The 27,280-nt window shown below is 41.7% G+C and overlaps 2 long non-coding RNA genes across 2 annotated transcripts in view; one reads left to right on the plus strand and one right to left on the minus strand.

Moving 5' to 3' along the window:
- The first annotated feature begins 295 nt into the window (after positions 1-295).
- Positions 296-27,280, plus strand: part of LOC134416713 (uncharacterized) — a 33,473-nt gene continuing 6,488 nt past the window's right edge. Inside the window, exon 1 of the long non-coding RNA XR_010027341.1 lies at positions 296-634. This is a non-coding gene — a long non-coding RNA (uncharacterized LOC134416713). The remainder of the gene's footprint in view (positions 635-27,280) is intronic.
- The window catches only part of LOC134416714 (uncharacterized), a 102,208-nt gene continuing 77,094 nt past the window's right edge, over positions 2,167-27,280 (minus strand). Inside the window, exon 3 of the long non-coding RNA XR_010027342.1 lies at positions 2,167-2,247. This is a non-coding gene — a long non-coding RNA (uncharacterized LOC134416714). The remainder of the gene's footprint in view (positions 2,248-27,280) is intronic.

The raw sequence follows: 27,280 nt of genomic DNA on the forward strand, positions 1-27,280 counted from the left end.
ATTATGAAAGCTTTTCAAGAGCTCCATTATGCACTGTGAGCATCTGACTCTTTGTAGCATGAGTCACCCACAAAGTCTTGAGCCATCAAGTAATTAAGGTTCTTTAATACAGAGTGGGAGGGGAGGAAGTAATACCATTTGTCCTTATGATCAGTCACATTCCTACAAGTATATATCATAACTGTTTTATAAATGGATTATTAGCAAATCAGATTACAGCACTAATTATTTCTCCCAGCATTTCCTTTGCCCATGTGCTGCGGACTCATCCACTCCCCAGTTATTACTACTCTTCCATCTGCTTTTTCCCCTCCTTTGCTATCTCACACACATACACAATCACTTATGTAAAGTCACCCAGGACAGGAAGAATCCAACAATAACTGTTATTAGCACTGCAAAGGAAAAAACATTGCTGGTTCTCATTGGAAATCATCCTGAATGGATACCTGCGTGGTAACCTCGGCACAACATGATGGTTGTAACCCAGTTTGGAGCAGAACTGTGAAAGAGGAATTCACAACACAAAGCCATCTCCACGCTGGCAAGCAATCTCAGAAGAAAAGACAAGAATTGGCAGGCCTGAAAAGAAAACCACCTTTCTCACCTTTACTGGAAAAAACGGGGCTGTTAGGTAAGACATGTTAGATAACTTTTTTTTTTTTTTCCTTTTTAATGAAGACTAAGCCCAAGAGAGCTAGATTGTTCTGGGAAAAAATCAAGGACAGGACGAAGTTAAAAAAGAGCTTATGAAAGGAGCAAAGCAGAAGGGCAGGAATTAAACTAAAGGAAAACATAGGTGGAATCATAGGTCATATTTGCTACGTACAATCAATGAAATCTGCTATAATTTTAAAGAACTCCCACAGGATTTAGCAGACCCAAGAAAGTTTAATCATTGTGGCAGCTATAAGTTTTCACAAAAAGAACAGAGATTCAGATGTTTCTGTTTTGCTGTTTTGCCTACCCTACAAAATTCATTACAATCATCAAGTCAAAGCCTGAAATGTTACACAACATGTAAAGTAAGGCAAAGCTGCTCCCCTACACAGCAAGGTAAAATACAACTCCCGCCACAGATTTACTAAAGTAAAGGAAAGATTTCAGGGTAAAAAATAATGGTTTGTGAGACCACATATCTTGTGTCCATTCTCCAATCTTGCTTTTTCTATTTCCAGAAGAAAAAACAGTCTTATGTGCAGTCTTTGCACAAATTACTTCTCTGGTTCATAAGGTGGGATTAACATTACTCAAAATATTTCTTAGAAATGGATAAAGAGTGTTAAAAATGCAGGGTTTAGGCTCAGTGCTAATGAAAAATTTGCAACAGACTTCTGCTTAATATCTGCTCAATCTCTCATGTAATCATACACAACTAATCCCTTTGCTGAGGCTGTCCCCTGACCAACACAAGTCCTCTCCCCACTGCTACCAGAACATTGCTAGTGTTGGATTTTCTCTCACACATATCATACTCAGCTCAACTATATTATATGTGCATCAAGGCAAAATACAGCTTTCCACCCTGTGCTGGTTTGGGCTAGGGCAGAGTTAATTTTCATCACAGTACCTAGTGTGGGGCTGTGTTTTACATTTGTGCTGAGCAGAGCGTTGATAACACAGAGATGTTTTTGTTATTGCTGAGCAGGGTTTGCACAGAGCCAAGGCCTTTTCTGCTTTTCATACAGACACGTTGGCAAGGGGGCTGGAGGTGTGTGGGAGGCTGAGAGAAGACACAACCTGGACAGCTGACACCAACCAACCAAAGGGATATTCCACATCACATGACATCATGCTCACCATGTAAAGCTAGGGGAAAAAGGAGAAAGGGGAGGGGATGTTTGGATTTACAGCACTTGTCTTCCAAATAATCATTGCACATGCTGGAGCCCTGCTTTGCTATAGTTGACTGACCCTTATTTTGCTTTGCTTACATGCACAGCTTTTACTTTACCTGTGAAACTGTCTTTATCAGAACCCACAAGTTTTCCGGCCTTTAGTCTTTTGATTCTCTGGTGGGGGAGTGAGCAAGTGCCTGTGTCAGCCTGGCATTTGTGGCTGGCTGGGGTTAAACTATGGCACACCCTTAACTACAGCTACCACCTACATTTCAAGGCATGGTGATATAGCATCAACAAACAGACAGGCACCAAAGGGGGAACATACCTGTATATCCAGTAGAACTATTCGTACGCCTGCATCTCCAGGATGGACAAAGATATCCCATGTTCAGCTCCACCATCTGCACTGCAGGTGAGAGGAATGACAGTCTGATGCACCAACACCAGCCACAAGGAAAGACCCATAGATTCCACCAAAATTCCTCAGCATGTATCCCAGCAGCTTTGTGAGGGATACATGAAGGGCACACTCAGGAAGGTGCCTGAATTTGCTTTCATAGATGTTTGGCTTATGTTTTTGAGAAGAAGGTCTTTGGCCAAATGGATTCACAGGTCTCAGCATCCCACATTCACACCCCCCACCCCCTCCACAGGAGAATGTGACTCACACCTTTCCTTTTCTCCAATCCCAGTTAATCTGAACATGATGGCTGAATTTCTGCTGGCTGGGAAGCATGGATTCATCCAGAAGTATTTCCCACAACACTGGCTCTATCCCTGAGTAGGGCTTGATTCTTTTTAAATATTGCTATGGTACTATTTTAATCAGCAATTACAGACAAAGCAGAGTCATAAACTCCCTCTAAAGTGAGTCCCCCTCATGGGTACTGAAACAATAGCATATGCCTATGGTTGGGCAAATGTCTCAACTCTACTCTCTCTAAGGTGCTACTTCACAACATTAAACCTATAAAACTCAATCATACTCTAGCCTGAGAGAAAAATTCAGTGAAAACTCTAGAGGAGTCAATTTATTTGGAAGTTAACCAGACATATTTCAATCTCGATTGGACATCTAGAGACACAACATAAATTTTTATATAGGTTATTTGATTCTCACACCTCATAAATTAAATAGAATGATCTCTGATATATCTAATGCCTGGTGGTAAAACTGTGGAAGGATGGATTTCTGGTACATTTGTTTCTAGTGCCCTGCAGTTAGGTCCTTCTGGGCATCAGTTAAGGTTAATGTGAAATGAGGGGCAGTGACAGGAGACAGTTTTAAGTCCTGACCAATTTGCAAAGGAAAGTCAGCTTGCAGTCTGGGGCCAGCTTAACAGAAACTCTGCACAGGACAAAGCTAACGGTGAGTTAGGCATTGCTGCCAGGCTCTGCTCAAAATTGCTGCACAACCATAGAAAGCTGAGACATTGCTTGGCAAGTTGAAAGTAAACACTCCAGAAAAAAAAAAAATTGTTTTCAAAACACAGCTGGATGACTAATTTATTAGGTTCATTTATCCCATCCAAAGTCACTCACAACTTTCCCTGTATTTGCCATTTGAGTGAGCCAATAATGAAGTTTGATTTAAGCTGCAACCAGTATGAAAATCCAATTAAATTGCATCTTGCAAATGTCTCAATTGAATATAGAGTGGGGTAGACATCTGAATCCCATGGTGGGGTGTCGTGTCTTTGACTGAACAGAGGAGAGATGGAGTAACAAATAATGTTACTTGACTCACACTAACTAGTGGAGTGATTCATCCAGTCGGGAAGAGAAGTAATGTCTCTTGTGGACCTGTGATCCACAACTAGACACAGCCTGCACGTGTAGCACTAACTGTGCAAATCACTCTTTGTGTCGCCAATTGTACAGGCAAAGATTGCTTTCAGTAAAACTAAAGATAAAATGCTACATTTTTGCGACTCCCCAGGTAAAACTCAGGTGCTCTCAGGACACAAACACCACCAAATACAAATTTGTTACCTGCTACACAACAGCAGTGATATTACAGAGGAAGTTACACTATAATCAGAACTGGCATGTGTCTCATATGCAATAACAAGGCTCAGAGCTGTCAACAGCTATTCAAGTTGTACTTATGCTGTACTTGTACAGCAGAAAAATATGCCTCTGAAGTATTTTGGTAACTTTTTCCCTTTTTTTTTTTTTGGTACCCCCTTACCTCCTCCCACTGTTTTGGTATCCTTTTACATTTTTCTTCCCCTTCCCTTTCCCTTGCTTGCATTTTTCTTCCAGCCCTAACTCTCTTGCTTCTGAATTTCCTTCCCATGTCTTCCTTCAGCATCTTCATTTTTTTCTCAAACTAGGCTTGACTTTTCATATTATAGTAACATTATTACCAGTGACAGTATGTAACTGCATTTGTTGATTTAGAAAGTCTCTTCCAGCCTTATATTTCTTTCTTGTTTCCTAGTTCATTTGACAAAACCTGGTCACTTTGACAGAGATTTCTGTGCAGGGATTAGTATCATTACTAGGCTTCAGAGTGAACGTCCCACTGTAGTGCAGTGCAAAGGAGGAGAAAAGGCGGAAGGAATTCATTTTTCCCAGAGGTCTCATTTCACAAAAGGAAGAGAACTCTTTGTCTGTTATGCTTATCTTGCTTTTAAAGGTTAGCTTTGTAGCCAGGTGGGTGAGCAGCATTTTATTACTAAAGTAAGCATGTTTCCAGGCTTCATGTGCCATATGGCCCACAGAGAAATAAAACTCCAGCCTATGGGCAGGGTGCTCAAGACCTCTGCTCTAGGCAGCTGCATGCAGCTCCGAATTCTTGGTATGTTTTTCAGAAATTTTATGCATTCTAATTTGATTAAGTTCCTTCTCTTGGCAACTGGTCATTGTCAAACCCTTTTCTGATCAGCAGGGGACTAATACAACCTGGGAGATCCAGCCCTGGCAATGGAAAACATTATAGGCGCATTGGAGAATATATTTGCAAAGAATATCTCCTGCACCTGGACTCCATTTATTAAGTTTGCAGAAAGGACAGCTCCTGCCAAGAAGCCAGACACTCTGACCTTGTTTGAACCTGCCTGCTGCTTGTGGAGCGGGATCTGTCGTGAGCAGGAGCAAAGGAGGGGCACGGGGCACACTGCTGCTCCTCAGGGACGCACTCCAATATATGGGGAGTTGATGTTACAAAGTGTTTTACTTTTAAAGCCAGTATTCTTTCATCTCATCACAGGATATAAAGTTGCTATTGAGCTATATTGCTGTGTCTAGTCAGGGCGTGTGTTTGTGTGCTGGTGTCAATCATTTCTTTCTGTACCTTTCATCAGCCACAGCTCACGGAGTGGCAGGTGGTTCTTGCTCTCCAATCTACTGATGCTACTTGGCTTTATTATATCATTTTTCCCCCTCCTCAAGCTTTATAACCTATCAAGATCTAAAGTCTCTAATAAACAGTAAGTTAAAAGGGAAAAAAAAGCCCAGCATACAAAGTCAATGCGGCTTGTATTCAATACTAAGCTCATCTTCAGCAAGGCTCTAGTTTTCCCACTATGACACGAAATTGAACTTATCCTGTAATGTGGCTCTCATTTAGGATTTAAACATGTTAGCATTTCCCTTAATGATCATCCTTGGCTCTCAGACACTGCAGAGATAAGTGTCCTGCAAATAGCTAAGCCGGATAGACACAGATAGATGCTGTTTTCCTTAATAAAAGCAAGATCCTTCAAAACAACAGATTATCTAACCAGAGTATTATCTTTCCAAACAAATAAGATATTTACTTACCCCTTTTGCAAAATGGACTAAAAAAAAAAACACGAGAGCAAACAAAAATCTCTTTCCCTGTATAATTGAGTTGTCTACTTCATAAAACCTCTCCTCCCAGCCTGAAAGCAGCACAGTACTAAAGAGCAAGCTGCACAACTTTATTGAAAACCAGGCAAACCCTTGGGCATCATGCTGACTGAGGACTGCATTCAGTGCATCCAACATCCCAATGTGGTACATTTTGGCCCTCTGCAAAATCATTTCTGGAGCTGAAGCCCACATAGGAAAGGCTTCTCATAACCTGGGACTCGACCATAATGCTACAAAGGAGCAATCAGACCAGAGATGGGAAGGGGAGATCACCAGGAGAGGCACCACCCCTTTGGCTCGGCTGAGGATGCCAGAGGAGATAATCAGGGTATTTGTCTCAACATCTGTCCATTAGAAAGAACAGGGACAGTCCACTTATTTTACACTCTATCACACTGGCAAGTCACCATCCCAGGCTCTTTGTTACCAATGGTCTGGACTGCATTTCAGCAGGAATGCACGTGAAGTGCTGGACACTACAATTAGTCCAAAGAGGTTCCCAGCTTCAAATTTTTTCTACTTTAGTCATATAGTACTATCTCATAAAATTGGTACACACTTTCTCCCTTGTCTGGAAAAGGAAAACCTGATGCATCATTCAGACATATAAAATTAAAAGACAATTAATTATGTGTATTTATATCGGGCTTGCGGTAGGATAATAACAAGGTCATTAAAAGCATAAGTAGTCAAACACTCACACTGTTTATGATCCAGACCTGGAAGTTCTGCTGAGGAAAAAGCCTTGAGACCAGAGGAGAGGCTGGTAGAGCCAGAGGAGCCCCTGCACTAGTGGGCTGCAGGAGAATTTGGCAAACGGGGAAGAACAGGCAGGGCATCACACAACAAGGTAGTGTGAGCTTTGCCACATTTGTATTTTGCTGCAGTGGTTTAGTTATTATGTCCAACCCCCCCCAAAAAATACACTGTTAGCTCAACAAGCTAAACAATAGCAAGCAAGCAGCATACCCTCATGTTATGTTGAAGCCAAATATTGGGTATACATGCATCAATTCAGTGCAAGCAGTTTGTTTGTGGTGGGGTAGTTATAATTCCACTCCCTACAGTTCCCGCAAAGAAAGATGTAGAGAGGAAAGATTGCATTGATAGGCCAGCTTCCCACTGGGCTTGCAAGGAAGTGAGAAAAGATCAAGCCAGTCTAAACATATCTTTGTGCCCCTGAACACTATTTGGTAAAACTTTTTAAAAAACCTGTCCCAGTCATGTTTACAAAATGCAAATCATGTTTTGGATCATTACTTCAGCAGCCAACAGATAAAGAAGTATGCTAACATTCTGCATAGACCAGGAAGGATCATCAGTCAAAACATTCCAGCAGAACTATCAGCACCTGTTAACTGATCTCCTAATTTCAAAGCACTCATTAACAAAAGGGATTCAATTTGATTTTACTGGACTTTCTAGATCACTTTAAAATTTTGCTCTGCTGCAGCACAAATATTGCTCTTCCTCACTAGAACTGAGTTCTACTTATTAGCGCAAGTAAGAAAAGGGTATCATTTGTTCATGATAAACTAAGAAAGGAATTAAAAATTTATGGAAAGTTGTTTTCCTAAGCAAAGGGGAGAAATTTTGGTAAAATGGAATATTATTGGTGCTTGTTTTCTAAGAACAAACAAATAAAGAAGGCTCATTTCTTGTTGAAAATACACTTTCTGCAGAAAAAATAATTAGCAAAAGGTCAAGGTTGACTATATTTTAACTTGGAATAGTTAATTCAGTTCTTCCTAATACTCTGTGACTACCAGCCTCTGGCCAAAGACAACAAAGACCTTCTAGCCATTTGCAGATGTTTTAAAAGAGTAAAGGTTTCCACCCATAGATATTACTTCTTCCTAGAACTATAGAGAACACCCAACCTCCTGCCTTTACTGTCTCTGCTTCTATGATGACTACTATCTTCTCATAAGTTGGTGGCTTTTGCAAAAAAACAGAGAAAGAAAAAAAACTTTTTAAAATGCAGTCCAAGCCTGGCATCTTGTCTCACTGGTGTCCTCACAGTCTGGCACAATACCAAGAGCTGTGGGATCAGTAATGAAAAACAAAAACCTCACAAGTATTGGTTAGAACAAGCATCTAGAACGTTATTAGCACTGTAACTGATTAGTTTGTTCCCAAGCAGTAACTAATATTTCTGAATGCCCTGAACAGGGCAGAGATCACTGCACATAAACTGCAGGCTGTCCAGTTGTGGAGCAGAGACAATATCCCTGGAGTTCAGAGAGTATTGCTATGCCATAAATATATTCCATTACCTTATCATACCAGCTAATTGTTTCATTAACAGTTTATTTATGCCCACAAAAATAGTAACAAATCTAAACAAATCTCAAAGCCATTTGTGGATAAGCTGTAAGCAGAGAAAAGTCAAACAAAACCAGTCTTGGCACATAATTCAGGCACCTCTGCTCAGGGGTCAGATTTATGGAGAGCAATGCTGTAGCACATGTAGATATCCCAGACCAGATGCAGCCTGTACTGGGAATACCCCAGGCCTGCTCAGGTATAAATATGTCCTAGCACAGGCACAGCAGTTCACTAAGTGTCATTGGGTCAGTCACCACCCTACTCCTCTATCAAGTCTTCATTACAGAAGGAATGGGGTTTTTGTCAGACTTCATCATCATGACCAATTACAGCTTTCAGAATTGAGTAACGTTTGCATACTGCTACATAATTTTTGTTAACGTTGGTTTTGGTCCAGTTATACTTATTAGACTGGTATTTGTTTACTTCTGGGTAACCAAAATACTAACTTTGTGAAATTTATCTTACTTTAAGCTCATTTTCCCTTATTAATGGGGATGGGGGAAGCTACCTTCCTCTCTTTGCACAGATTCTAAAGAGCTCAAAAACCATTGAGTACTGAAATTATCTGGAATTATTTACAGCAGGCTTCGATTGAATTTGAAGGGAAGTTAAGAATAATTTTTGTTTTACTTGAAGTATTCTTTGTATCACAGTAGATGCACAGGATCTTGATATTCTTGAACAGATTTGCTGCAAAAACACTTAAAAATATAATAAAGAACTTTAGGGGGAAAAATAAAAGAATCAATGACAGAAGAGACAATTTCTGGCAAGTTCCTAGATCAATTATATTCCTGCTTTAGTCCTAGGTTCAGAAAGTAAATTTAAAATTCTTTTCAAAAAATCTTAATGTCAATATTCAGAAGAAAACATCTGAGTTCATGTACATTTTTGTACAGTTTCAGTCTGGCAGCATAGAATCAGTAAAAAAGATTTCCAACCTAGCAGGTCAAAGAGCTATTAGTCAAAGTCTTTCTCAAAGTACATCTCTGTGTGGTTTTAGAAAGTAAAAACAGCACAGAAAAAAAAGGCAGTAGACAGTAGACGAGACTCAGAAAAAAATAGCACCCTTAAATCTAGTAGACAGGTTAAGCTGGTATATGCTATATTAGAAAATGAGTGTGTTATGGACTAATAATAGACTTCAGTGAAGTCTGGCTAATGTGAATACTAACAAATTATCTGTGCTGATAAAAGCAGAGAGAGTGATACGTGATTTTGAAGGGCAATGTGATATCTATAGGCATTTGTTCAAAGTTTTTGTGACAGAGAATGCCTGCTGAATCATATAAATTTGCCTTTCTAGTGTAAAAGAAGAATGTTTCAAGCAGCAGGTACAGGTAATTAAGCATGCAGCTCATTAATATAGGTCCAAATGCTCTCCTCTGCAAAGGTGAAGGACAGCACCACCACAGGTTCAGGCCAGTGAGCACAGAGAGAACTGATCAGGAGCCTAGCAGAGCAGCTCTGCTTCTGCCTGGAAGGAGGGAAGATTTACAAGCCCAGGAGCAACAGGACTCTCCATGCTGCCCCACCATGCAGACCGGGCACAGGGGGAGCACATTCCTCAGGCTGGGATGGCTGAAGAAGCTCAGCGTGCGTAGGCACACCACAGTGCAGGCATACCACAGAAGATTCAGCTCTAAATTAAAAAAAATAAAAATAAAAAAAAAACAAAACAAAACAAACCAAACCAAAAAAACACCCCAAGCAAACAAATAAAAAAGAATCCTAAATTTAGGAATTGCGGAGTGTACAGGCACAAAATTGGGTTGCCTAAACATGTATCTGGCTACACAAGCTGTCCCAGCATACTTGAGACATCTGTACAGGGCTGCCAGAAATCATACAGGACCTGCAGAGGTCTTGCACATTTTCTCAGGAAGAATATCCCACAAAACCTAAAATTACCTTCGACACCCTCAGCAGCAACAGGATCTCGTCAGCACTGCCTTGGCTGCCGTCATTGCTGATGGCAAGCCAGCCAGGACACGCAAGGGGACACAAGACACCTGCTCAGGAGCCCTTGCACGAGATGCCTCACACAGCACGTCAGTGCCCTGCGCCCTGTCCCCGTGGGTGACACTCAGCTTCCCACACTCCACCTTCACCTGCAGCAGCACTGGTGTGCAAGTGGCCACGCCTGCAGCAAGCCTTGCTCGTTGGTGTCCATGCCTGGAGAAAGACAACCACGTTCCTGGGCTAAAATACACTATAGCTAATTAAGTGAGTTTGAGATGTATTTCAAAACCTATTAAGCAGAAAGCTGCGCTACTAAAAAATTTAAAGGGCTGACTTAATTCCCCTAAGGCAACACTTTCAGCTTTGAAAGAATATAACTTTTTAGTCAATAGGTTCTGAAATACATCTCAAAGTTGCTTAATTAGTCAGTTATAGCTGAATTTAGCTTTAAAAGGGGGCTATGGGGGCAGTCATTGAATAACTATGATGGGTGTGACTATGCAAAAGTGATGCTATAATAACAGGAGGACCTCTGGCTAGCTTGCGTGTTAATTCTCTGAGCTTGCTGATAAAGAGATATTTTCAGACACCTAAGAAGAGCTCAGGTTATATTAGCACCTGAGTATTTAAATAAAAGCCTTATATTGTGTCTCCTGAAAATCTAAATTCCAAAAACTTGTTAAATGCTCTGTGCCAGATTCTCATGGGGTGTAATCTAAAGCAGCTCCTTAGCTTGCCAACAGCTTTCCCAATTTACATCACCAAAAAGACCTGGCCAAATGCCAAAATGTTTAGAAAAGCAGTTCCTTTTCTTCTTCAGTTTCATTTTCATATACCTCCGTGCTTCACACTTCACTCAGTTACAGAGCAGAAACAGAAGCAACAAAGTGCTCAGAATTAAAATGTGCATTTGCCCTATTTTCCTTAGCAAAGCAGCAGAAATTTTGTGAGCTAGCCAGTCCTCTGAGACTTCCAGTTCTGTTTGGCGAATTTCTGAGGTTTGGATAATAAAATTATGAGACAATTCCCACAAGTATATTTTTCACCTTTTTAATATCTTTTATATGATGTATTACTTTCATGTGATGTTTCCCACAGCTCTGCTCTGATAAAACATAGAAAATTCATTGAGCAACAGTGCCCTTACAAAAGCCAGTGCTGGTGGTGTACATCTGCTGAGGATGAATCTGAGATCATGTTTCATCTAGTAAAGCAAAGTACAGAAACACAAGGTGTCGTTTTTGGACTCTGTGACCTAAGACTTTGAAAGTCTACACCTTGCCTGCTGGAAACTGCTCTGCTGTGGTCTGCCTTGCAAACAAGCCTTGAAAATTTCCAGACCCCGTTCACCAAGTATTTACATCAGCATGCACCAGGAATGTCTCAGTTGCATTCCCCCTCTCTAACACATGTGGGCTCAGCTGAAGGCCACGTCTGAAAAGCCTGATGTTTCCAAAAGAGCAAAGATCTTATCAAAGACTGACACAAATTTTTCTGCCTCTGTCAGAGGTATGTGATAGACTCTCAGAAAGAAAGGAGACACAAACTTATTTCTGAAACACCCACCCAGCCTTGCAGCTCACACTCTGCAAGATGCCCCATCCTGGAAGCAGACTGCTGGGTTGACACTGGCGTTCCTGTCACACAAGAACATGGGCAGCATAGACAAGAAAGGGAAATGCCCCAGCTTGTGTTGTTGCAAAACTAGACAGAATGTGAGCAAAGATGCAGCTGGCTACCTGAAAAGAGAAAAACATAGCTCTTTCTATTCCTGGCCATTTAGTGCACTTCAGACAAATATGTGTAATGCCATATTGCAATTCAAGTGACCAATCTATATTCTTCATTTTTTCCCAAACAATTTCCCTTCCTTCTTCCTTCTCAAGGTGTCCTTAAACAGTTAAGAAAAATGAAGAACCTTTTCCAACCTCCCGTGAATAAGTAACTTTATGCATTAAATTATACTGCCATCAATTATTAGATGAAGATTGTCATTAAATATTACAATGAAGAATATTATCAACATTGCAACTGACACAGATGAAAAAAGCTACATATATGGATGTATGTAATCTGTTCTTTGGTTTATGAGCTCAGAGTTCCCTCGACTGTGTCACTGATGACACAATATCCCCAAATGGTAGATTTTGTGTGTGATACATCTGAAAGATGTGCAAAAACAGATGTAGCCAGGCAGCTCCCCTTGGTTAAATACATAAGGAAGCTTCACAGAGCAAGTTATTTTAGCTAAGGCTGGCAATAATTTATTCTGAATAAATTGCCTCTATATCTGTTTCAGGCAACAGTGACATAGGAAGAATGTGAACTTTTTTGTTATATCAACTCATTTTGAGCCAAATTATGCTTCTTTTTGAGTATTTGCCATTGCAAACATAGAAGACATGTGGATCTAGATATTAGCACCTTCTAAAAGTTGGCTCAATAAAAGCTGTTTAGCACTTAAACATGGAAGCTGTTGTCAGCTTCACAGATGAGTAACTCATTCCAAATTTTGGAAATGGAAATTCTGATCTGATGTATATTTCAGGCTTATTAAGCAACTATATTTTCTAGGCCACAATTCAGTTAAAATTAACTCCAGCTCTCACACTGTGACAATCCACACATGATTATGGAAGTCATAAAAAATGAACTTGATGTGGGTTCTTCTACTGTAAGTGGAGGAAAATGTACTCTGGAGCCCAGACTCTTTATTCCAGAGAGCCACAGGACAAAGAGAATACCTAATCACATTGCCTTAGCTTCAAAATATTCTTAAAAAGAAGAATGTGTCAGATTTTATCCTAAGAAACACCTTTGCTTTTCTTTTTCCTGTAATTCCATCAAACACTGAGAGAGAGACCAATAAAAAGACACCTTTGTATGTTTATTGATTCTGCATTTTTCTCTGTCCTCTAGACTTCAAAACGGAAATTGTAAGAAGGAAAAAACAACCACCCCAGTGGAAAAGTTTAAATCAGATTTGAGATGTTTATTTCTGGGATATTAAACTTAAGAGTCCTTTCAATACATCTTCTTTTTAAATTCTGTCTTGCCTCCTGAAAATAAGATCTCCCAAAGATCTTGTTGTTTTGAAAGCATGAGAATAATTTGTGCTGCTCCTCCCTCCACATCTTCTATTGGTCCAAAATTCACTTTTCTTTGCACTTTTCTTGTGGTGTCCTTACTACTGACACAAGATCCTTTTCCTAGTCACACCAACAATTTTGATCAGTTTCTCTGCATTCAAACCTACCTTTCTGAAATTTCTGAAATTCTATCTGCAGAAATGCCTCTCCTATTAATTTTTCTTAGTTTAGCTCTATCCCTGCTTATTTTTAACTCACACCTAATACAATCCTAATGAAATCAATGAGAACTCTTTCATTTGACCAGGTGGACTTGCACCAACAAGTGGACCAGGTAAAACCAAAAAGTTTAGAGAAGATTATTGAAGTCTTCTAGCACATGAGCTTAATGAGTGAAAGTCTGTAACTTCACAGCTGAGGTGTCAGACAAGAGATTTCTTGTCCTCAGCAAATCCCAGTCTCCAGGTACCAGGCTTTAGACAGGCTACTTGTTTATCACAGCTACAAAAAGACGAGGTGATGACATTTATTTTAGAATACACCTGAGCATCTGTCTGAAAACCTAAGGTGTTTTAGTGACTAAGTGTTAAAAAAATGTTTTTCATGCTATCAATAATCTATTGACACTGTGGGGCTGCCAGTCCCGCACTTATTCTGCTAATTCGCTCCAGATTTTTGCACATATTGGTGGACCAGGGCCAGGACAGAAAACAAAAAAAGAACAAAGCAAGCCCCATCCCTTTTGAACCCTCTGTCCCTTCCACTCTAAACATGACCATTCTCCTCTCTTTGCTGGGAACTGATGTTCACAGTGTGACTAGGAAAATGATTCAGTCCTGAAAGCCAGTATGTGATTTAGCAAAACAAAGGGCTGACCTCCCCAGTAGCATCAGCAGCAGAGGCACCAGCCACTCTTGAAATATCTAAAAGGCAAATGCATTAGTATGTTTAGCAACCATGCTGGCTAATGACTAGACATTTTTGAACATATGGGATCATTATTCCAGCATATCATCAGTGAACTTTCCAGAAAAGCTAATTAAGGGGTCTTTTAAATGCTTACCACAAAGTTGGGTTTTACCAGTGCTCCTCATCTGCATTTGAAGACTTTGCTGTTTTCATCTCCCCTGCTCTCACCACCTTTCCATTTCCAGTGATTGCTAAAGATGAGTAAAGCTAATTAAATATTTTAATTTTTTAATGATAACTTAGCTTTACTTTTATTTCCTATGCAGAAAGATTTCATTTCCCACTGACACGAAAATGCACTGTGGCCAATGTCTACTGATGGTTTATCTCTTAGCTACCTTCCTTCATATACATCTCTCCTGTAACTGCTTCCCTACTTTAATGGTTATTGCAAATGACTTTAAAAGGTAATTTATAGATTGCAGGAATGAAAGGTCATTTTCCTGGTCAATAGCTCCTAACAAGGGGTAAATTCTATGGGCAACCCTTCCTGCTGATCAGAATAATTTACTAGGAAATGTGTAGATGACTAAAACCTCCTGGAAGTCTGAATATAGAAACAAGACTTTTCACTTCCTTGCAAGGCAATTTTCCTTTTAGGGTTGTATCCTCTCAAGATAAAAACAACAACCTGCAACCCCAAGGCAGGTGAAAAGATTATTATCTACTTTGTGAATCTAAATCTGGGGCATCATTGAGGAGATAAACCTCTCAGGATTTCAAAGTGTGAATGCAGCATTGCCAGTGTTGTGACCTCTAGGTCCACAGAAAATGCTAATAATGGAAGTGTGAGCTATTTAAATGAATAAACCCATCAACGGTAACTTGAGTCTTCATTGTTAGGTAAACCATTGCTGGTAACTTCAGAAGCACATAGGGGGTTACTAAGCTTGTTAGATGCACTGAAAGGCACTGTGCAGGGATGGCAAATGTGCCTTCATCAGGATGGTCTCAGGGGAAAGGGCTGTCAGGATGACTGATAGAAAAAGACATTTTCCCATCTTTCATTAAATTATTAAAATTCTCCTTTAGAAGTTTCAAACAAAAGCAATATCATAGAATCATAGAATATGCTGAAGGAGTCCATCAGGATCATCAAGTCCAGCTCCTGGACTGGAGCAGGACACTCGAGGAGTCACACCATGTACCGAGAGCATTGTCCAAACACTTCTTGAACTTAGACAGGCTTGCTGCCGTGACCACTTCCCTGGGGAGCCTATTCCACTGCTCAAGCACACTCTGGATGAAGAACATTTTTCTAGTATCCAACCTAAACCTCCTCTGACTCAGCTTCAGGCCATTCTGTTGAGTCCTGCCACTGATCAGGAGAGTGAAGGGATCAGTGACTGTCCCTCCTCTTCCCCTCTTGAGGAAGTTGTAGACAGAAGTTGCAGACTCCCCTCAGTCTCCTCCAGGCTGAACAAGCCAAGTGACCTCAGCCACTCCTCATGCAGCTTCCCCCAAGGCCCTTCACCATCTTTGCTGCCCTCCTTTGGATGCTCTCTAATAGCTTAATATCTTTTTTATCTTGTGGCACCCAGAACTGTCCCCAGCGCTGGAGGTGAGGCTGCCCAGCCCAGAGCAGAGCAGGACAATCCCCTCCCTTGCCTGGCTGGCCATGCTGTGCCTGATGCCCCCCAGGACAGGGTTGGCCCTCCTGGCTGCCAGGGCACTGCTGGCTCATGTTCAACTTGCCCCTGACCAGGACCCCCAGGTGCCTTTCTGCAGCGCTGCTCTCCAGCCCCTCATTCCCCAGTCTGTGCACACAACCAGGGTTGCCCCATCCCAAATGCAGAATCCAGCACTGGGTTAAACTTCATATTATTGGTGATTGCCCAACCCTCTAATTTGTTGAGGTCTTAATTTTGACCAGGCTGCTCACATTACAAAAGTGCCTCTGATGCTGATGGTCAGGGCAAGGTGCAATCAGCCCTGCTGGGGTACAGCACTGGCTGGGCTGCACGTGGAGGGAAAGGGATGTCAGCAGAGCAGCACAAGCTCCAAGGATGCTGCCACATAACGCCAACCACGGCCGGCATCGCCTCTGGAACTGCCCTAACGAGTGAGCAATGCTTTGCAAAGGACTTTCTCCAGCAACAGAAAATGAAACAACAACAGGAACTCTGTCTCTCAGAACACCAAGTGTATGTAAAGCTTGCTCTCATTCTCCAGCTATTTAGTACAGAAATAGTTTAAATACCTTGCAGCTGGGTTTCTCTCACATCACATTTTTAAGTGGCAGTGACTTTTAATAGATATCATGGAAAAATAAATTACGATTAAATATGTAAACCTACATGATTGAACAAAAAAACATCACACAGTAATTAATATTTTAAAATCTCTAGATTTTATTTTTTTAACAAAATAATAGTTTGAGAAACCTTGCTCCTCCAAACAAGTATCCACTTAGAGTCAGAAAAATATCACTTGCTTCTGCAGTAAAGCAATTTATATGAGTAGACCCATGCACACACTGAAGCACTTATGGGACTGGAAGCTAAGTCCCAGTTAAAAAAGAAGTTAAAAGAATCTGAAATGATTGCATTCGTGCACCAGAAGAGTTCATATGTATTGCATCCTGTGGAATAAACACCCCTGTGTCAAGCTGCATTGCAGAAAGCTGTGCTGGGCAGATGGCAAGGGAACTGGAACATAATTCCTCCCACCATGACCAATACACATTGCCTGGTAAAACAACAATGCAGTGTCCTGGCTACTTCCACTTCAAACGGATGTGATCGCCCTATAGAAATGTCAGCAACATTGCCCCTTAAACGATCCAGCTACATATGGGTAGATATTTTGACAGGAAGTCAAAATAGGTTTAGTTCCAGTTAAAAGTAAACACTAGGAAACAAAATCCTCTCTTGTGTTGCTGCTCTGCTTTGCCTGGCTTATTTCTCTTCTGTTCTCAGTACTGTCTGTTTGGCTTGGTCTACCTTCTCTCAGGGCAGGAGGAGTCCAGGAAGTTTTCCCCTCTGGAGCAGGGGAGATTGCTCTGATGTGCCTGCTCATCCAATGCCCTTCACATTGCCATAATATCAGACACTTCTGCATGTTTGTCACTAAACATGTATGGAGCGTCAAAATGTTTTGCAGCTTATGTAAAAGTATAAAAGTATAACCTATTTATGACAGGTCATCTAAAAAATAAATGAGCCAGCGCAACTTTATGCAATACCAATATAAATTACACAGCAACAAAAACAAGTGAAAATATAAAATTCATCAAATTTGTACCTGAATACAGATAAACAGAATAAACTCTCAGACTCAGCAGCCAGAAGAGACATAATCAAGGGAAATTATTTTCCTTGTGGATTGTCACACATTTTTCTGACCTGTCAAATATCAAATACCTGCTGTTTTCTGATAAGTAGCAAATACACATCCAGATAGGAAGTGATATTAAAATCTCTATTACTTTGCAATGATTTGTGTATAATGTGACTTTGTCTCTCAGACCAGATTTGCTCCCATGTCAAAATGGAAACATGGTGATTCACAACTACCCAGCCCAATCAGGACACAGATATTATATGGTTATCTCAGGATTTTGGTAGTTTTCAGAGCAGACTTCATACAAGTTAGTAAAATGCAAAGATAATCAAGTTCCCTTCCCATTAACTAAATGGGTTCTAAAATGCAAATAAACATAAATATGAATATAAATAAGTGAATACTGCCAAATAACCTGATAGCTCAGCTCACAGGTCAGGCTGGTCCCAGTGTGCCATCCCAGTCTCTGCCTTCATGGAGCTAGCCCCATGTACCACTCATTCAGAGCTTCCCATGTCTGCCTGAGTATTCAGTAGCCAATTAAATATTCATTTGCAAATTAAATGATGGCTTAAAATATTGGAGCTAATCTAATTCACACCACCTGAGTACTGTGCTCACAAACTGCCTGGAAAACCAGGGAGGAATGAAAATGACAGGAAAGCCAGGTCAGAAACCATGAGTGTGGGTGGGGGCAGGGGGAAAGACTGTGGTGTCTGCAACCACACAGAAACCTGGATGTCTTTCCTTTGTTGCTTTTTATCTGAGACCTCAAGATTAGGTCTATAGTCCAGTGTTTACATGAATGGTGCTACAGGCGTGCTGTGGGCTCAACTGTGTTAACCAGGGATAGGTATTTGGTGCCATCTGGGATGCAGTATGAGGACTCCAGCAGGGAGTCCAGAAGGACAGAGATCTCTTCTAGGTGAGGCTGTGGCTACCCTCTGTGGAGGGCTCAAGTACCCAAGAGCATCTCAGGCCACTTTGAAATCAAGACTGTAAAAAGTGTATTTACCTCCCAGCCTAAATCCTCCATAAACCTGCCTGCCTGTGTGCCTTGAGACCAGGTGCACCATCCTTCTGCCTACACTTCCTTGGTGAGAGGAATACTAAACCATTCACCTTAGAACTAATGAAGAATGAAAGCCCTATTGCTTTAAGTTGTATCTGTTGGCAAAAAATATCATCCAGTTAGGAGAACTAGTAAGCGGAGTGTTCTCCTTCCCACTTGGGATTGCATTTGAGGAAGAATTAGAGAAGGTGGAAGAAAGTTTGAGGTCTTCTACCTTTTGGGAGATAGGGGTTTGTAACCAGGATACCATTTCTTAAAATATATCTATTTAACTGAGAGAATATGAATAGATGAACTTGCAGAAAAAAAAAAAAAAAAAAACTTAGTTCAACTCATGTCCTATTTATTTTAAGGACATTAAGGACATGATCCTTTGTCTCTAGTAACCAGATACAATCAATAATTTCTTTTGCTTAGAGATTACATTGTTGATGACAGAAGAGAGATACAGACACTCACTAGGATTTCTATGCTGCTCAAAGCCTTGGATATCTGAAACATCCGCACAGACCCGGCAGATATGACATACAGACTATGAAAGATAGGGAAATGAAGACAACATTGTTGTTAAATGCTGGTTTTACTGTTTCAGTGGCAATTCTCACTGACTGCTGGCTAGAGTTTCACCAAAAGAGCTTTAAATGAGCACAATTAACATGGTTAAGGAAGTCTCTCATTTACTTGACTAGTAGTAATTTGTCATTCTTTTTCCTTTTAAGAGTAAAATTAAAGACCATTTGCCTGATTTTTCCCGAGTCCTTCAGCAAGGATTCCAAGCACCTACAGAGAGAAATTACAGTGAAAGGATCAAACATTCCCATCACTATCCACTGATTCCCTGGAAACTCTGCAGGGGAGAGAAGGTGACATTATACACAGTCCAGCAAGCATTTTGAGCAGGATGTTATGCTAAGCAGGGATTCCAACATGCTTTAAGCCTGCAATATAAGAAAGAATGGACAATCAGTAAGGGAAAGTTCCTATCAAGTACTTTTCTCTATCTAAGAACCTCTCTGGATAAATAAAACTTCATTTCTGGATGGGGATGTAAGAGAGACAGGAAACTATGTGTTAGAAGGAGATACTGCACAGAGGCTCTCATCAGGCGGCAGGAACAAAGCTACTCCATGAGTCATCTGGTGGGGGCTTTTGTTCGGTTTTCATTAGGATTTCTAAGGAGTTCATTCAAAGGGGAAAATGAGGAACAATGCTGCTCAGAGTTAAATACACAAAGAACACAAATGTATTTTCAAAAGCACGGATAAAGCAATGAATGCAAGCATGTAAAAGAGGTTGTGTAGCTTCGATGGACCACAGTACCCTGATTTGGTTGTTCCTCACTTCCACAAGGATTTCAGAAGGCAACTATGCTCACAAACACATCCCAAACAACACAATCTCTCTCCTTCTTCTGTCCATCTCCTTCTAGTCTATACCCCCAGTTTCCTATGAAGCTCTTCTTTCCCATTTTCTTCAATAGAGAATTAACTACATAGCCAACAATAAAGTCAGACTGAGCTGAAACTTACTGTTAATGATGTAGAGGCCAAATTATTATTTAACTTTTAAATATGAACAATACTTGGCTCCAAATCTCATTTAATCTTCATGGATATCAATTATATTTTGTCATTTCTAGACCTGCGAAAATTTCATTTCTCCAAATGAGCTCAGTAACTAACCCTCAGCCACTTTAAAAAAATGTTCTATTCACAGATTTTTTCAATATGGATTATGAAAACATTAGTTCAATGGAATTTATATGGCCTATTTGACATTCTTTTCACTTTAGCTAGATTTGAGATGATATTCAAAGCTGAGGCTCTTTCTAAATGCTAAATATTTGTTCTCTGAAAAAATGACCATATGTGTGAAAAGATCAGATATGGGTACATCTTTTATATAGCAACTGTTCGTTTACAATGTAAATGAACATTCTTGCATTCTACTATTATTTTTTTTTTTCACAGTGTGCATTTCATTGCTGTGGATGAGACCGCCATGTTTCAGTACAAAGATACCCCTAGGAAAAGAATGCAAAGATTTCTAAATTTTGTACAATCAACACCCAACATTCAGGAATGGGAACAGTGGACAACAGTGAGCAATGTCTTTGAGAAGGAGCTTACCTCTTGGAGGAGGTGCTCCATAGGAAACTCCTTATCAGCCAGGCTCCGTTTTCAAGGTGCATGGAGGAAAAGGCTGCTTTGGGTGCGTGTATTCCTGCTTAAAGGCTGGCACAAAGCCTGATGATGGTGGCAGACAAGAAGACCTGCAGCATAAGGATTACACCCTACCCTGGTTCAGCCTCTGGCCCCAACAAAAGCAGCAAAAGACCTGCAACCCTAACAAACCCAGGGCAGGTCTCAGTTCCCAGCACTCCTCCCTGCCCTGCTTTGAGCAGCAAGTGAGATTGCCATCAAATGCCGTATGATAGCACCAGTCTCTGCAGTCTCAGCCCCTGCTGCTTCCTGGCCCTGGGTTTGTCTCCTGACGTTTGACTGGGATCTACTTCCCAGTGCAACAGTAGGGCTGAATTCTCAGCCTCGAGTGCTGACACACACAGCCTGTTTGTAGGACTTTGCTGTGCCCCAGCTGGTGCAGAGAGGCGATGACTGTTTTTTTCCATCCATGGTCTGGATGAGCAGCTCTGAGTGAATAGCCTGTGCAGCAGCTGTGCAGCCTGGGCCATCTCATGGGATGAGTTTTAATTTCCCCAGTTCCTCTTCTTTCCACCCTCTCGGGTTTTGTGTGGGTGGAGTTTTAGTTCAACCTAAATGTCTAAATCTGTTGCCTGAGAAAGAGGTGCAATCTGAGCCCCTTCCCATATTACGTGTTCAAACTGCTGACTGCAAACACAATAGATTTCATGGTGCTAAGGGCCACCTGTTGAAGTTGCTCAAAGGCACCCCCACCCATTCTGCATTCCCCACTGCCTGTTTTCCTGCCTGTGACTCAGGCGTCTCTCTCCGAGCCACTCGCCCAGTGTGTCGGGCTGCAATCATTGCAGCACTGAACCGATTCAACATCTTGAAAAGCTAATTAACTTCATAAAAAATTCATATAGGCATGCAAATACTGTGGCCCAGATAAATAATTAACTGAACTCTTCCACGCCAGAACCAGCATGCTCCAAGGCTGCCCTCTCTTGCCAGGCCTGCTCAACAGTTATTCAAGACATGCGTTTGATTATTTTCTTCAAGGTGTAAACCCTACGTGGCAGCTTAATAAACAACATACATTGCACAGTCAACATTGATTTACACATCTTCTGAAGAGATGATGCATGAAATGATCAGAAAAGTCAATAATGCAAGCAAAATGTATGGGCTTGAGATAAGTAACAGAAAACAAAATCAATGCCTTCCAGCTATTATCATCATGAAGTAGAGTTCATAATAGATAACATTAAGTTTGAACAAGTTGCATCATTCTAATACCTGCAATCAGCTGTCACTTCTGACAATAATTGCCAGAATGGTATTCATATACGTATATGCTGGTTCTACCTCTGGTGCTAAATGCATTTAGCTGAACAATCAGGGCAAGCAATCTGACGAGCCAGATATTTTATTATTCTGACATTAAAAAAAACATTCAGACTGCAGAGCTCATTAATCATGACCTGTACTGCCACGTACATACAAATATTCCACTGAAGAAAGCCAAAAGCTTGCTACAGACCTTCTGGAATAAGAACTGGAGGAAGATGGTCTGATGGATGGGATCACCCTATCGCTAGCTCTGAGGGGTAAAATTCAGCAGAAAGAGGCAGCTGACATTATCAGAGCACCTGAGCAATGACTCAATCACATAGCACAGGCAACAATACACCTCAGCTTCTCATCCAGAGCTTTACATTGAACTTAACATATGGTTTTATATCAAGGATTTCTGATAGCCTCAGGATGCGATCAATATGAAAGCAAGAAAAGAGAAAGCTCTGACCACTGAGGGCTTGTCAGCCCAGGAAGCTATTGTGACACATGGGAAGGTGTGAACTCGGAGTGCAATGGCTCTGCTCATTTTGGAAGCTCATAGTCTGGCATGCAGTAAAGCAAACTCACACAAGGCTGTCTGAGGGTGGAACACATTTCTACATGGAGGCTGGAGTTAAACATCTCTAGCACAATAGTCCTTAAACTCCCTCTGAAAGCATTTCTCACAGTATTTCAGTGCATATAACCTGTGCCACTAAGTGAAACCAAGAAGAGCTGCCGCCAGCACGCAAGAGAGGGTGCCAAACATGGCTTGAGCTATTTGTGGAAACAATCACCCTGTCTGCTGCACAGAGGGCTGGTAATGACAAACAGTCACTTCCCTCCAGCCAGGAGCATGAATTTGAGTTCATGCATGCACTATACGGCTTCGACCAATTGATAATTATTCAATGGCAATAAAAAATACATTGGCAGTCTCAATCCAGCTCCTCACAGAGCCATAAAATGCTCACAAAACCACAACAGTGATTGTGCCCTTTTGGGAGCCGCAGAGACACAGAGAGGGAGATGGGTTCCTCCTCCTTCCTGCAAAGCAGGAGCAAATGTAGAGCCTCACCAGGAGGTGGTGGTGTGGGGAGTCTGTATCAATGTAACCATAACTACATTTGTGTCCCTAACACTGAGGGGGAAAAAAGGAGAATAAGGATGATGAGGTGATGATACAGGAGCTTTGGGGAAACTGTGCCCTGCGTTGCAGTGTCACAGATGAATGACTATCCCAACAAATTAATTTTACAATGCTTTTGATTTGACCCACAGATGAGAAGATGATTTCAGCTGAGTTCTGTTTTTAGGGACCCATTCATCTCCTGAAACTAAAAGCCAAGCTCATAAAGCACAAACCCACACAAGCTAAAACCAATCAGTAGCTTCCCCAAATCCCTGCAAAGCCAAACCATTCAGTGCCACGCTGCTTTGCCAATAATAGTAACAAGTAACACTACACTCAGGCTGTAATTTTTCATATCCACTGTGCTGTTGTCATATGATTTACTGTGCTAGCACTGAGAGCCATTGCCCAAGCCCTGTCTCTGCACTCCTCCTGATTTACTTAAATCTTTTTACTTTTATCAGCCACAGGGAATGGGGACACTTACATGTAACAACTGACAATTTGAACAGAAAATACAGAGAAAAGCTGTGTAAAGCAAGTGGCTGAGATTATAGCTGTTGACTTCTAATATTATTTGACAGATGAGACTGCTGCAATTATCCTCTGCTCATGGGTTCCATTACGGGAACAAGAAGCACACAAAATAAGGGCAATTTCCCAAACAATATATAGGTCCACTTAACTTTGTCAAGAGCCATTTCTGCAAGTGAAGTCCTCCCTGGTTAAAGATACAAGGATAATGTGTTGGCAACTTCATATGAGCATTTAGTGCATTCCACATTAACTGCATTTTCAGTTGTTCTTTTCCTGCTCTGTTTGAACCAAATAGGATATTATTTCTAAAGGTATTTGTTTAAAGAATAACATTGTGTTTGCTGTTTCCTCTCTCAAGAGCTCTTTTTTTCTTTTTTTTTTTCTTTTTTTTAAAGAAAGTGTTTCAGAAAATATGCAGCTACAAGATCCCTCTGGATTTTTGCAGAGTCCTGCATCCTCCCACATCATCTCATCTCTGTGCCCCCTCAATCTCCCTGTATCAGAAGGGAAGGCACCAACCTCACACAGAGGTTCCTACTGTCTCCTTTTCTATCCCTCTTTCTTTGAATGCTACGCTCCAGGAGGCTGTCCCAAGTCCCACACACCACCCTGGCATGCCCCAGACCATTGCCACCTTCCCTCTCTGCTCCACTGGGACCTGCTCCCAGCTGGCACAGCCAGCGAAGAGGAATGCTGGGGGTGGAGGGGGAAGCAAACAACATGGCCAAGTGGTTCCTCAAGAGAAAAAAATTGTCATTCTGGGGAATCTCTCATACAGACCACTCTGCATGGCCAAAAGCGAGCTCACAGTACCCAACACAGACACGCCGGTACGCACGCAGATCCCAGAGGAAGGGTGAGATCTCAGGTTCCAGATTTCCCTCCAGTAAAGATACAGCAAAGGCAGTCATCCTCTGAAGTCTTCCTGTGCCGAGTCCAACCACTGTATCCACACAGTGGAGGGTGAAAAAAGGAACATTAGTCCTCCTTTAAGTTCAAACCTCAATAGAACCTTAGCAACAGAGTCACTACTGGCATAGCCATAATGTATTTTTAAGGTTGCCCCATTGCTTTGACTCGTGGAGCTATTTATAGATCAAAGGGAGTTTCTTTCTCTAGAGGAAAAAAAAAAAAAAACAAAAAGCAATTTTCTGAAAGCAAAGGTGAAAAAAATGAGAATGAAAATAAAGGGAATAACCTGTGGCCTAGGCAGCAGTTATTAATTCTTCCCTCCAGTGCAATCAGTGCTGAACCACAGTAGAGTGAATATTTTTCAGCAGCCTTCTCCAACCTCTCACATGTACTTCAATATGTTTTCCTAGATGTGCCCAGGACCTAGTGCTGCTGACCCTGGCAGGAGAAACAGCACTGGAAATCTGGAAATCACTGCAAAACCACTTCAGGCAAACCTCAAGTTCCTGATTCCCTTCCTTGGAGGCTGAAGGTGTTCATCAGTTTGGGGCAGATAGGCAAATTTTATTTTTTTTTTTTGCCCATCCAATGTAATTCAGGAAGCTCACTTCCAGGAAACAGGCCTTGCTCTTCCTGAAATATTCCTAAGCCCTTGGCCTCCATGCTAGCTTGTGGCAGTGAGTTTCATGGCTCAGTCAAGAGCAGGGTCACAGATGATGTGAGGAAAAACAGACCTTGACCACAGACAGTAAGACACAGTTTCTCTCCATGTCCAACAGCATGATCATCCAAGGAAGAGACCTGGTAAAGGGGAAAATGCCATCACCTTCCAAACCTGCTCTGGAGGAAGGCTCTGACCCACCTGCCCTCACTTAAACAAATACCCTGGCATAAACTAAGACATCCCACTGGGAAGCATCCTTCAGGTTGCACATGTGAAATGTCCTTAGGTGTCTGGGAACAGGGATAGAGTAAATTTTTACACATTTCTGTAAGGTAAGATTTGTGTCAATATAACAGAAGAGAAAATAATCTCAGGAGTCAATAGGAAAGAGAAGACAAGCTGAGAGCATTCAAATGTCAAACTCACAGCTCCCCACATCCTCCAGATTATACTAACTAATGACATCCAGAAAGTGAGGAACAAAATATGTGTTATTTATATTTTTTTGCCTTTTACTTTCCTCCCTTCACCACACCACTCTGCTTTTCCAAGAGGCAGGCTGGCTCTTTCCTGGAAAGTGACCTTTGCTGCAGGGCAGGCAGATGGCAGCAGCCCCAGACAAGCCCAGTTCTCCTCCTTGACCATGTGTCACTCAAAAGCCTTGAAGATGTCTGTGCTGGAGACCCCAGGTCTCCTCCTGAATCTGGGTCACTGGCAGCACAAAGCCCTGCTGAAGGCACCCACGTGTGACACAGACCCATCAGGGACCATTCCTCATCTCAGTGATGGCCAAATCTGCACTGTGCAATTGCAATGATTTGAGCTTCAGGGATTTTTTTTTCTTAATTTCTTTTTATTATTATTTCTTCTTCAGCCCTTGCAGTCTTTAGCACACATCTCCTCACAAAGGCAATCCTTGTACCAGAAAGCCTCAGATTTGCCCTCAGCTCTTCCATAGGCATTGATTAGGGGTCTTTTTTCTTTTTTCCTTAAAAAAAAATCAAAAAAGAAAAGGGACATGATTTTAAACTAAAATAGAATGAAGCGCATTGTACAAAGGATTATTTCAAGTAATTCTCCTTGAAACTGTAACAAAGGAATGTTTCCTGGGGATTAAATGGACTGTCAGGTAATCAGAAAAGTTGTTTTAGGTTTTCCTCAAGAAGAAAAGAAGCATTTTGGATGGATTTTGTTTCTGGTGCTTTGTGACACTTTACAGCTTATTCCCTCATGTCACACCAGTTTATTTCATTATTCATAAACATGCTGAATGCCAAAATTATCGCAGAAGCTATAGGGCTCTTACACACGCAGCCACTAAGCCCTTTTCTCCCCATCCCATTGCAAATGCAAGGACCCAGCCCTCTCAATATCCTTCCACAGGGATTTTCTTCTAACCACTGCTCATCCTACTACCTCTCTTGTTGTGTGGGTGGGATTTCTGGTATTTTACACACTATTCAGGACTCTCAGATGGTTGTGAAGGAGAAATTGCATGCAAGAGAGAATGAATTTGTCCCTGGGGTTGAAGTCCAGAGAGCCAGCACCCAGGGAACCTTGCAAACAGTCTGGGTGCAGTCCTTACTCCTCTGTGGAGCACTCGGGGCGGTAACACTAAAGCCCACTCCCACCATCAGTCCCAGGATGCCTCCCAGACCTGGTCTGGGCTCTCTCATCATATTTCTACCTTGCTTGGCACTGCAGGGGACAGGCTGCTCCTTCTAGAGCCAGGACACAATTTCTGCACAGAGTCTCTCTTCCACCCCCAACAGCTGCATGTTCCTGCCTAACCTGACACCTAATGCATAGGGATGCCTTAAAATGGCCCAGGTCTTTTCCCTAGGACTGACATCAAAAGTCCCTACAAGCAGCTATTTCTCAGCTGCTCCAGCCCACATCCACCCTTGCAAGCTCAGCCCTCTTCTCTTACCCTTCCCAAAGCATTCAAGGGAGCAGCTAAGACAACCTGGAGCACAGACACGCACCACACCGCATCCAGCTCCACACCCTTTACGTACCAAATGCAAGGAGCCCCCCTCCCTCTGCTTGGCCAGGAGCAGCCAGCAGCGAAGGCAAGCACAGCAGAGCCCCAAGGGGAGGCAGCTGGGCTGAGGGGAGGGGGTGTCAGAGATGCTCTTTGCCTCTGTGGGGAGGGAGCCCCCCCAGCTGG

This window comes from Melospiza melodia, chromosome 3 (genome assembly GCF_035770615.1).
Source record: "Melospiza melodia melodia isolate bMelMel2 chromosome 3, bMelMel2.pri, whole genome shotgun sequence".
NCBI classification, from domain to species: Eukaryota; Metazoa; Chordata; class Aves; order Passeriformes; family Passerellidae; genus Melospiza; species Melospiza melodia.